A 10,773-nucleotide genomic window follows, 5' to 3' on the forward strand; every position below is an offset into this window, starting at 1 on the left:
CTGCCTTCTCTCAGGAAGAAAAGGGGAGGTCGGAGTGCCTTTCTTGCACCTGCTGTTTTTCAAATGCATTTAGCTCAAAATAATCAATATGCGAAAGCAGCATATTTTGGAGTGGCATGTCCTGAACTCTCACTGTCATCACTACTAATTATGCTAATTATGCCTTGCTAAAGGAAAATGTAACTCTTTATTTGCATAATCACAACCATTCTAACAAATGATTTTGGTTGGCTTTGGATGAACCCAACATGTTCTCCTAATATGGACCGTGTTCACCTGGTCTCCCTATAAATGAGGATTCCTCCAAATCAGACTCCAATCCCTTGCATGCATTTATATATGTACATATGACTTTTTAAAATCTACACTGAAGGGCCGGCCCTGTGGAACAGCAGGTTAAAGCCCTGGCCTGAAGCGCCAGCATCCCATATGGACACTGGTTCTAGTCCTGGCTGCTCCTCTTCCGATCCAGCTCTCTGCTATGGCCTGGGAAGGCAGCAGAAGATGGTCCAAGTCCTTGGGCCCCTGCACCCACGTGGGAGACCCAGAAGAAGCTCCTGGCTCCTGTGTTTGGATCGGTGCAGCTCCAGCTGTTGCAGCCAACTGGGGAGTGAACCAGCGGACAGAAGACCTCTCTCTGTGTCTCTACCTCTCTCTGTAACTCTGTCTTTCAAATAAATAAAAATAAATCTTTTTTAAAAATCTATACTGAAAATATAACAATACTCAATGCTGTGGTGGTTTATCATCTAATATACATTCCTAACTCCTACTCTGACCCCACCGGCAAATGTTTGGTCTAAACTACTGGCTCTCAAAATGTTTGGCTGCATATTAATAGCACCCGGGGAGCTTTTAAAAATTTCATGCCCCTTGGGGTTGGAGCTGTGGCACAGCAGACTAAGCTGCTTTCTGCAATGCCGTCCATATGGGATGGCAGCACCACAGACGGAGGATTAACCGACTGCGCCCAGCGCCGGCCCCACTCTGAAGTTTTTAACTCAGCTTCAACTTTTAGACTTTCATGTCTGTCTCTGCAGCGTCCAGTTTGAACATGAATCGAGACAAGTTGGTGTAGCAATTTCCTCCCTGTCTTGTGACCCTCGCTATGTACCCAGGTTCTCAAGCCTCTCAAGACTGCGTCGTCTCCCAGGTGCTGTTATGATCACCTTGTCTGCCTTATAAGTCTGTCTAGCCATAATTCCCCTTACCCCTACTTTTCCTCTTAGTAATTTTCTATCCACTGGCCTACATCCTATTCCTTGGTTGTAAGTTTCCACTTGTCCATGCTATATTTGGAGTTCAGCCTAGTCTCTCTCCCCTACTGAAAATTCTCATTGCCGTGGTCATTCTACATATGAAGATAGTTTTACCCACACCCCCAATCCCTTAATTAAATGATGCCTTGAAATCCTTAACAAGTGTCATTGAATAGTTTGTTATTTTTTTTCTAAAGCAGCATACTTGTGCACAGGCCAAACATTCTGAGTGTTATCCAGGAGGGGATGAATCTTCCTGCATATTCCCTAACATCTTGGTATCCAGTCTTCCTTGAGACCCAAGCATCACTCCTGAGGTTCAGGTAAGTAGGACAAAATTAATTGACCTTTGTAAAGACATTACTGGAAACTGTGACTTAATTAGTATTAACCAGTCATCCAGTCTTTTGGAATTACCACAGCGATTCACGAGACAACAGCCTTGCATGAGATTCATTTGGATACGCCTTCATTTTCTTGGGAGAGCATTCACTTACGTAGAATTAAATAGAGGATTAAATGGCCCTGAACTAGCCTTAAGCCTAAAGCTTGCTCACTGTTTCTTGGCAGAGGCACAAGATAAACACCAATTCTTAAGGAAAACAGATTCCTCAATTTCAGAATTTCCTTCGCATTCATATAAGGTTGTTTCAGTAGAATCTCAATAACAGCAGAAGGAGGAAAGTGAAAATGAGAACAGCAGCAACATTTATTCATGTATAGTAAACCTAAGTGTTAAAGTGTGGTGAGCTAATCTCTTCTCCAGTGAGAAATGCTAATCTATGTGGCTGCACAATTTCAGCTTTGGCCCTTTCCAGTTATAAACCTGGTTATAGGAGAAGCTTCATAAAAAATAAATACTTTAGTTCTTCCTGATAATCCCCATCAGCACTGCACTCCACTTGCTAGGCCCAGCTCATTCTGGGTGTTGGCGTACATCAGTTTTCTAAAACAGGGACACAAGAAATTCAAATTCAAACGGGATGGTCCGTATTACATTAGGGGGTTGGGACAGTTGATTTACTCATAGAATCACTTTAAACTCCCACTAGCTGAGGACCTGAGACAGAATTTACTGGCTCCTCTTGCCATCTTCGGTCCTACAAAAAAAAAAAATAAAATAAAGCAAAATCTGTCTGTGAAATGTGAGACTCCAGTCACAGATATCTTGACTGATGTCATTTCCAAGGCACGCCCTGTGACAGTCACAGCGGGCATCTGCCTCTGCATGGGGTTTCCATCTGCTTCCCATCGGAAAGAACGTCTTTAGGGAGTCACGGTAAACACAGAGCACCCATTCCTCCCCATGGGTCCCAGGATCCTATATTGGGATGAACTGCTTTTAGGACTGACTCTGCTTAATTTTCTCCTGAGTAAGAAGGCATGGAGAATTACTCCATTGCTGCAGCTTTAGTTTTCGTTCGTGTTTGGCTTCTTATAAGCAATTCTGTAAAACTTTTCCATATGATTCTGAAGCTATTATGCAAATGCTAGCAAAATGAAAACTGAGTCACTGAAACTCCTTTGGGAGAAGAGCTTTGCGTATGACTCCACGTGTTGCACTTCTTAGAACTAGATTGCATTTCAAGCAAAGCTTCCTGAGCTCTTTAGGTTTAAAGTTGCTAAACGTGTGGTATCAAAGGCTCTCTATTCCCTTCTCATTCAGGGTCAACAGGGATGAGAAGTTAAAGCAAAGAAAACATTATAATGACAAAAGATTCCCAAACTCCTCTTTTTCAGAGCAGCTTCACTATAGATAAGCCACTTGGTGTTGAGTTATAACTAACTGGGAACTGAGTGTGGTGATCCACCAGTAAATGCACAGTGGTCACCATGATTGCTGAAGAAACTAAGCTTGAGTGAGTTCCACAGGAATGTTTAATAAGGGAAAAGATTCCATGCAGACTGGTCTTTTTCTCATCTCCATTCTCCCCTGCAGATTTTGCCATGTCCACAGCGCCTGAACAAAAACAGAGCCTCCATTATACTCCTTGAGGAATAATTTATTCAACACACTTTCAGAAATTGGACCTTCTGTGTTTATGTGCCATTTCCTCAAAAAGGCTGACTATGAGGATGAAATAGAAATAACATTGCTTCTCAATATTCCTCAACCCCCAATTTCTAGAAAAAGACAAGAATACAAAGGTCTTTTTATTCGTTCTGTCACATGCCACTTTGTTTTAATGTGGTTTCCAGGAGTTCCGTCTCAAATGAGGCAAGGACCCCAGCGGGCAAGCCAAGGGGAAAGCTTCCCTCACCACACTGGGGAAAGGAATTATGACCACGAAGCCACATGGCTGTGAAAGAATGGAAAGGGGATGAGAGGAGACCTCAAGAAGGGGGAGAAGGCGAAAGGGGAAGACAAGGGGAAGAAGTGCAGCAAGCAGCTTGTCTTTCAAACAACGATGGAATTATGATGACTGCATTCCCAGGACTTAAACTTGAGGTGCGTGACCTTCATGTTTTCTGAAGTGTGCTACCTGCCTGAGATCGTTAGCCGAGAGGAATTTAGTTGGCCCACAGATGAACGCTTCCTAACAGCCAAGTGCCAGGTGTTGAATTGCGTTTGGACACACACACACACACACACACACACGTATATACACCTAACATACCAAACCTGAAATTTCATGGAGTCTATTGACTACTTTGAGACTTAAATACAAAGTGGACTTATTGAACGAAAATTACTGCATAAAACTACACAGGGTACCTGGTTATGTCAAGAAGCGCATTGGTGATACTCGAATGACCGGAGTGTAGAAAACCTTGGTTTAGGTGCAGACAGGTAGAACACAGACGTAGAACACAGGTAGAACACGTGAGGGAGAGGGCAACAACCTGCTCCTCACTGAGCAGAAGGAGCCGCTGTGGATCCAGTGCACATTTGTCAAGGGCATTCAACTTCACGTCTGAATACAGAGGTGGAAATTTCCTCCGGAGAACCTTGCCGACAAACTTATGGTAAAACTGTTTTGAACTTGCCGGTCGTCTGTTTCCTCACCTGGAAAGCTGAGACATTAGAGTTGATATTTTGTTCCTTATCATTTTAATCTATGCTGATCTGAATTTTCTTCCCCCCATTTCCCACAAACCTACAAGTTCTGACCAGCAGAGGGGGCCTCACTCTGCTTGAAAGTTCCTCTAAAGGCTGAAGAGGGGCTCCTGCAAACAGGACCACCCCTCCGTGGGTTTGCTCAGCACGCCTCCCTTTTCTCGGAGCTAGGAATACACAAATGAAACCGCTCACCCGTGGATCAGTCCAGCAGCGGATGAGTTGTCATAGCTCCGTCTTCAGCTTTTTTAAGGATCTGCTTAGCCACTGCACAAAATCTCTTAACTGAAAGAGGGTTCTGATCGCTACCACACTACTCATTGTGTATGTAGTACTCTGGGCTCAGCACGCAAGGGTACCATTGTGTTCGTTTTGAGTTGAATTCAAAGTTTTAGAGTTGTAAGAATCTTTTTAGATTTTTCTCCCATTGTATTTGAAAGGCAGAAACAGACACGTCCCAACTGGTTCACTCCCCAAATGCCGGCAACAGCAAATGTCAGGCCAGGCTGAAGCCAGGAGCCTGGAACTCAACCTACTACTTGAGCCATCATCATCTGCAACCTCTAAGAGTGTACAAGAAGTGGGATCAGAAGCAGAGGAGTCAGAACTCACGCTCCCTGGTATGGGATGTGGAAGTCCCAAGCAGCATCTTATTTTTTTTTTAAAGATTTATTTATGTATTTGAAAGGCAGAGTTACAGAGGCAGAGGCAGTTAGAGAAAGAGGTCTTCCATCTGCTGATTCACTCCCCAGATGGCCACAACGGTTGGAACTAGGCTGATTCAGGACCAGGAGCCAGGAGCTTCTTCCGGGTCTTCCACACGGGTACAGGCCCCAAGAATTTGGGCCATCTTTCACTGCTTTCCCAGGCCATAAGCAGAGAGCTAGACTGGAAGAGGAACAGCTGGGACTCGAACCAAGGCCCATATGGGATGCTGGCACTGCAGGCAGCGGCTTTACCTACTATGACACAGCGTCAGCCCCCCAGGCAGCATCTTAACAGCTGTGACAAATTCCTGCCCTTGGAGGATCTTTAAGAGCAGCTGTTCCAACTCCCTGGCTCCACAAACCAAGAACAGACATGTAAAGAACTTATGCCCTGGGGCCAGCACTGTGGCATAGTGGGTTAAGCTGCAATGCCAGCATCCCTACTGGTGCCGGTTTGAGCTCTGGCTACTCCACTTCTGATCTAGCTCCCTCCTAATGTGTCTGGGGAAAGTAGCAGAAGATGGCCCAACTGCTTGGGCCTCTGCCATCCATGTGGGAGACTCAGAAGTGCGTGCCTAGGTCCTAACTTCAGCCTGGCCCAGCCCTACCATATATAGCTATCAGGGGAGTAAAACACAGGATGAAGATCTCTCTCTCTCTCTCTTTTCTCTCTTCCTCTCTTTGTGTAACTCTGCCTTTCAAATAAATAAACAAATCAAAAAAAAAAAAAAAAAGCTTACGTCCCACAGAAAGTTACTAATGTGGAAACAGGTTTATTCAGCTATTATGAAAAAGTCGCTCACAACCTGTTCAACCCTATTTGTTCCTAGTGGCTGTGTTACTTTAGCTGGATCATTTAACCCCTTCACTTCTGAGCCTCTGTTTCCAGGAGGAGGCAACCACTACAGTCACTTCGGTTCTTCTCTATTGGACTTGCTATCTCTCAGTGACTTTGCTTTGCTCTCTCTTTGAAGGCAATTCCAAGACATCTCAGTTGCTTTATTCTTCCTCCATCTGTAGTTTATGTGTGTGTTCTTCCCTTGTGAGCATACAGGGATTAAAATCCAACTACACCAGAGTAAAATAGTTATAACTCCATTATGAACGTAACAATCAAAAAGAGAATTCAGATTGGTAAGAGAATGTAAAAAAAAAAAAAATGGAAGTAAGAGTGTTACAATTGTAGAACTGTGAATGCCTTTTTTTAAACAGAAACGTGTATAACCCTTGCCTAACAAGCATAGTTAAAGCAAATGGAAAAGTCCATCTGCAAAAGCAAAGTGGAGGTCACGAATGCAGCTCGAGACGGGAGGAGGGGGAACCGCAGCAATCAGCAGGCCCCCACCCCTGCAGCGAGCAGCAGCTAGCAAATAAAGCTTCCCATTCTTCCAGGATATTGAATTTGAGTTAGGGAAAGCCAGACATCATGTAATCACAGTTTGGAATTACACTGTATACTTAATAAAAGCTCACAAAACTTGCCAAAAAAATTTTTTTCCCCAGAATGTTTTAAAGAGCTATGTGTTTGCAAAGAGGGAAAGAGATGGGAAAGAAATCATGTGAAAAGGAAACCTTTCCACAGATCCAAGGCAAGTCCAGACCAGGCATATATCTGGCAAGCAGCTTAAAATAGGACCCCTCTTCCCTCAAGGGGAAGTGTCTCTTTGAAGGAAAGGAAACAAGGGGCCAGGGGGTCCCCGGGAGAGAAGACAGCCCTGCTGGGACAGAGCCTCACGGGGTCCTCACCCTCTTCTCCCGCTCCTGTCTCTGATTGCTAAGTGAGGCTGATGCTGCAGAGTGCTTGGGTGGCAAGCCCTGCACATCTGGATTAACACCCATGGAGACAGAGCACCCGTGCAGTCACACAATGCTCCCCACACCAAAAGGCCTTGAGCTCCGTTTAATCCTCTGCTGCCACTGTTTGGAAATTCTTAATTTATGAGCAAGGGCCCTTATGTTTACATTTTTGCACTGGGCTTCGAAAATGAGGCAGTTGGTTTGGGCTGAACATTTTTGCGAGGCTGTTTATCTTACTTGCAGGAAGTCTGATGTAGGTGCCCCATGGTTAACCCTTTCCACGTGCTTAGCCCTGGTCTACTGTGAGTTGAGTTTGTGTCTTCCCATATGGTTCACACTGCAGTCTGCAGCCTCTCCCAGCTCGGAGCCTGTGTCTAGCACATCCAGTCCAACATGTCTTTGGTCTCTCCAAATGTGTCTCCAGAGTCGCATGTCTCTCTACTATGGGTGCCCTAGGAACACACTGCCCTTTTAGAATCAACATTCAAAGCAGCTGATTTCCTTCTGGAGAGTTTGTCTGGGGGCAAAGAGTGGTACAAACTCATGCTATTTGGAGCATGCTACATTCACCCTCATAAGGGCCCGCGTGTCCAACAACAGACATCTGCGTTTTCTTTTGTCTTACACAAACCTCTGTTGACTCTTACTATTTAGTCCTCTGCAGGTCAAACCTGTAAGGTTTGAAAGTGGTTCTTTTCAAAGTATGAGATACAGCTTAGCTGTAACTTTGAATTATTTCTCCAGCCACAAGCCCTGGACCATGAAAGCACTGGCAACCTCCCCACCCCATCCCCACCCACAAAAGGTCCACAGGAAACTCCGAGGAGCCTGCAGGTAGTACGGTGCTTTTAATATTCCAGCAATCTTTCTTTTCCCCACTGCCTTCCTCCCAGAGCAAAGCAGAAAAGAAGCCAAACATTTTTCTATACAAGAACGGGACTCGTGACCTCAAGGGGGAGAGGAGAGTGGAGGGACAGAAAAGGTCCCTCTCACTACCATCTTGTTGGAGGCCCTCCCACCCCCCAGCTGGCTTCTGCAGACAGAATCTGGTACTGTGTGGGAGAAGAACTTTCCTGAAGGCAGTGGTTGTACCCTGGAGGGCTGATGTGCTCCTTGTTACTGGGTTAGAAGCGGGAAGCCACAAAGGGTCTTCCTCCTGGGAGGAAGCTTCTATCTTTGAAGTCTACCCTTTTCCAGGTTTAGGACAAAGTGCAAATGACCTGGAGTTCTGACATTCCCCCCGTTAGGTAGCACTTTCCAAAATATTAAAGTCTTTGGATGCACTCAAGGGGCAGGTGTCAATCTCTGGCCCAAGGGAGGGGCATCATCTTACTGCGTGCGCCAGGACTCAGAAGGCTCAGGACAGAAAAGCAAAATGAGGCTGTCTCCTTGTCCAGTCGTGAGAGCTAGCTGCCCTCTGAGCAGGGAAAGGGCTGAGACTGGACACTCAAGGAGCCAAAAGAAACTGGCATGGCCGAGTAGGGACGCGGTGCTCTGCCCACCTTCAAGAGGAGTGTTCCATGAGGGGCCTCGCCCATCACATTGCCATCCAGTGTCTAAGGCCCCAGGGATCAAACTGGCCTTAATATTTGACACCAGCACACCGAAACTCCAGAGAAGCCTATTCCTGACTCTGGGCTCTGACCCCTCTTTTCTTTAGAGCTTTTACTTTAAAAAACTTTTCACTGTAAATTTATTCACTGTCTGTTTGCGATATACGTAAATCTTTTTCAAAGTCTCATGCCAGTTTTAGAACCCAGAAATATCTTTCTCAGGGACTTGGAGCCATGTCACTGAAATGAAATCATCAGAGTACGTAGCACCTCCAGCTCCTTCAAGCCTCATAACAGACCATGTGGGATGATAGGAGCCTAACTTGGGTTGGCATCTTGTTCCAAGTTGTAAAACCACCACCTGCTAAAAAGGTATGAGAAGTTTATTTTCTCTTGGGTAAAGCCAGTTAGCTAACACAGGTGGCTCCCAATCTCCCTCGCACCTCTGTGCTTTAAAATCCTATCACCCTTTGTTTCAGCAAAGTTGAATTCAGACTAAGTTCTAGCCTCTCTCCCCTATTGCAACAGCCTTGAATAAAGTCTTCCTTTCCTGTTCAGTTTCGTCCAGTGCAATTTTTGCTTCAACATCAACAATGTAAACATGCTCCACCAAAATGTGTTGTATTCCTGCAAACCCTGGTTGCTGTGCAGCATGGAAAGACTGGTGACTAAATTACAGGAGCCAAAGTGCCACTTGCTTTGTGCCTCTTTCTGGAGGCTCTGGGGAAGGCTGAGTTAAAGCTGACCCAGGGAGAAGGCATGTCACCACTCTCAGTAAGAGGAGCATTGTCAAGGAGCAGGAGCAGGAAGAGACTGGTTGGAGCTGGGCTGCTGATACTTTACTGGATGTAACAAGGCCTCACAGTGCACTTACCTCATACCAGGTACAGCCCTGAGCACACTGCAGATAATTCACTTGATTCTTATAACAACGAAACATATTGTATTATTCAATTATGTTGGGATTTTTAAAATTTGAATGTCAAAGTGACAGAGGGAAAGAGAGAGAATGAGAGAGAGAGGGCTCTTTCATCTGCTGATTCATTCCCCCAAATGCTTACAACAGCCAGGGCTGGGACAAGCTGAAGCCAGGAGCCCAGAACTCAGTAAAGGTCTCCCACGTGGGTGGTAGGGACCCAAATACTTGCGCCATCACCTGCTGCCTCTGAGGGTGTGTGCATAGCAGGAAGCTAGTCAGCCGCAGAGCTCGCACTCAAACCCCTGCCTGCTGATCAGGGGCATGGACGTCCCAAGTGGCATTTAATCACTGCTTGAAACACCTGCCCTCTGTAATCACAGCTCCATCTTTTCAGGTAAGACACACCTTGAGCATCCCAGAAAGTACCATTAGACTTGCTCAGGCTCACATATTTCATAGACACGGAGCACTGGCATTTTGATACCAGAGTCTATGTTTTAAGCACTAGAATTTACTGCCAGATTCTGCAGCTAGAATCAAAGGGCACAAAATCCCATGGTGTGAAAGACTCCATGGGAGCTCAGCAGGTAACAGGTACATGTTAGAGAAGTCTTCAAGGCTCTGCCAGAGAGTGGCTCCCATGTGAGAAATAAAGCAACCTACAACGGGGTCAGCACAGTGCCCAGCTATGAGGCTCTCCTCATGGCACAGGAAAGCACAGTTCTGTATCAGTATCCACCAGTTCCTACTGTCAGAGGGACATCTGTAGATGCTTTCTGCAAACCCACCTTGGCTTACCCACAAGCCCGGCAGTTCAGGACCAAAGCGTGTACCTCTGCAAAGGGTGTGCAAAGTGGCAGCACAGCTGAACACCATCTAGGTCTTTCCTCCAGAGGAGTTAAGTGACTTTGACCAGTCTTTTCAGTGCGTGCTGAATGTGCAATCAGAGGCAGACCAGGTTCTCCAGTGAGTACGGTGAGGACCTTTTCTCCCTTGCTCTCTCCCAACTTGCTTTCCTCTCTTGCAGCTTAAAACGTGCAGGAGTGGAGCAGGTGCTTGGCAGACTTAGGAAGCCACTTGGGACTCCCGCATCATTTATGGGAGTGGGGGGTGGGGGAGTGGAGTTTAGGGAGGCTGCAGTCCCAGCCCCACTCTCAATTCCAGTTTGCTGCTAATGTGCAGCGCCCTGGGAAGCAGCAGGTGATGGTTCAAGAGACTGAGACCCTGCCACCCGCAGAGGGAGACGCCGGTTGAGTTCTGGGCTTCTGCCCAGCCCATTTCTGGCTGATGGGGCCATTTGAGGAGTGAACCAGAAGATAAGAGATCTTTCTCTGTTTTTGTCAAGTCATTTTCTGGAGTGCAGGAGGGGTACTTTTGGCAGAACAAGCTAAGGCTTGCACAAAGGAAAGAAAAGGAAGTGAAGTTATGCTCCCACCTCAAATGCACAAAAACCGATCCCTTCCATGGGTCCCCCGAGGTT

This window comes from Oryctolagus cuniculus, chromosome 3 (assembly GCF_051225735.1).
Source record: "Oryctolagus cuniculus isolate XC-2025 breed Fujian yellow rabbit chromosome 3, ASM5122573v1, whole genome shotgun sequence".
Lineage (NCBI taxonomy): Eukaryota > Metazoa > Chordata > Mammalia > Lagomorpha > Leporidae > Oryctolagus > Oryctolagus cuniculus.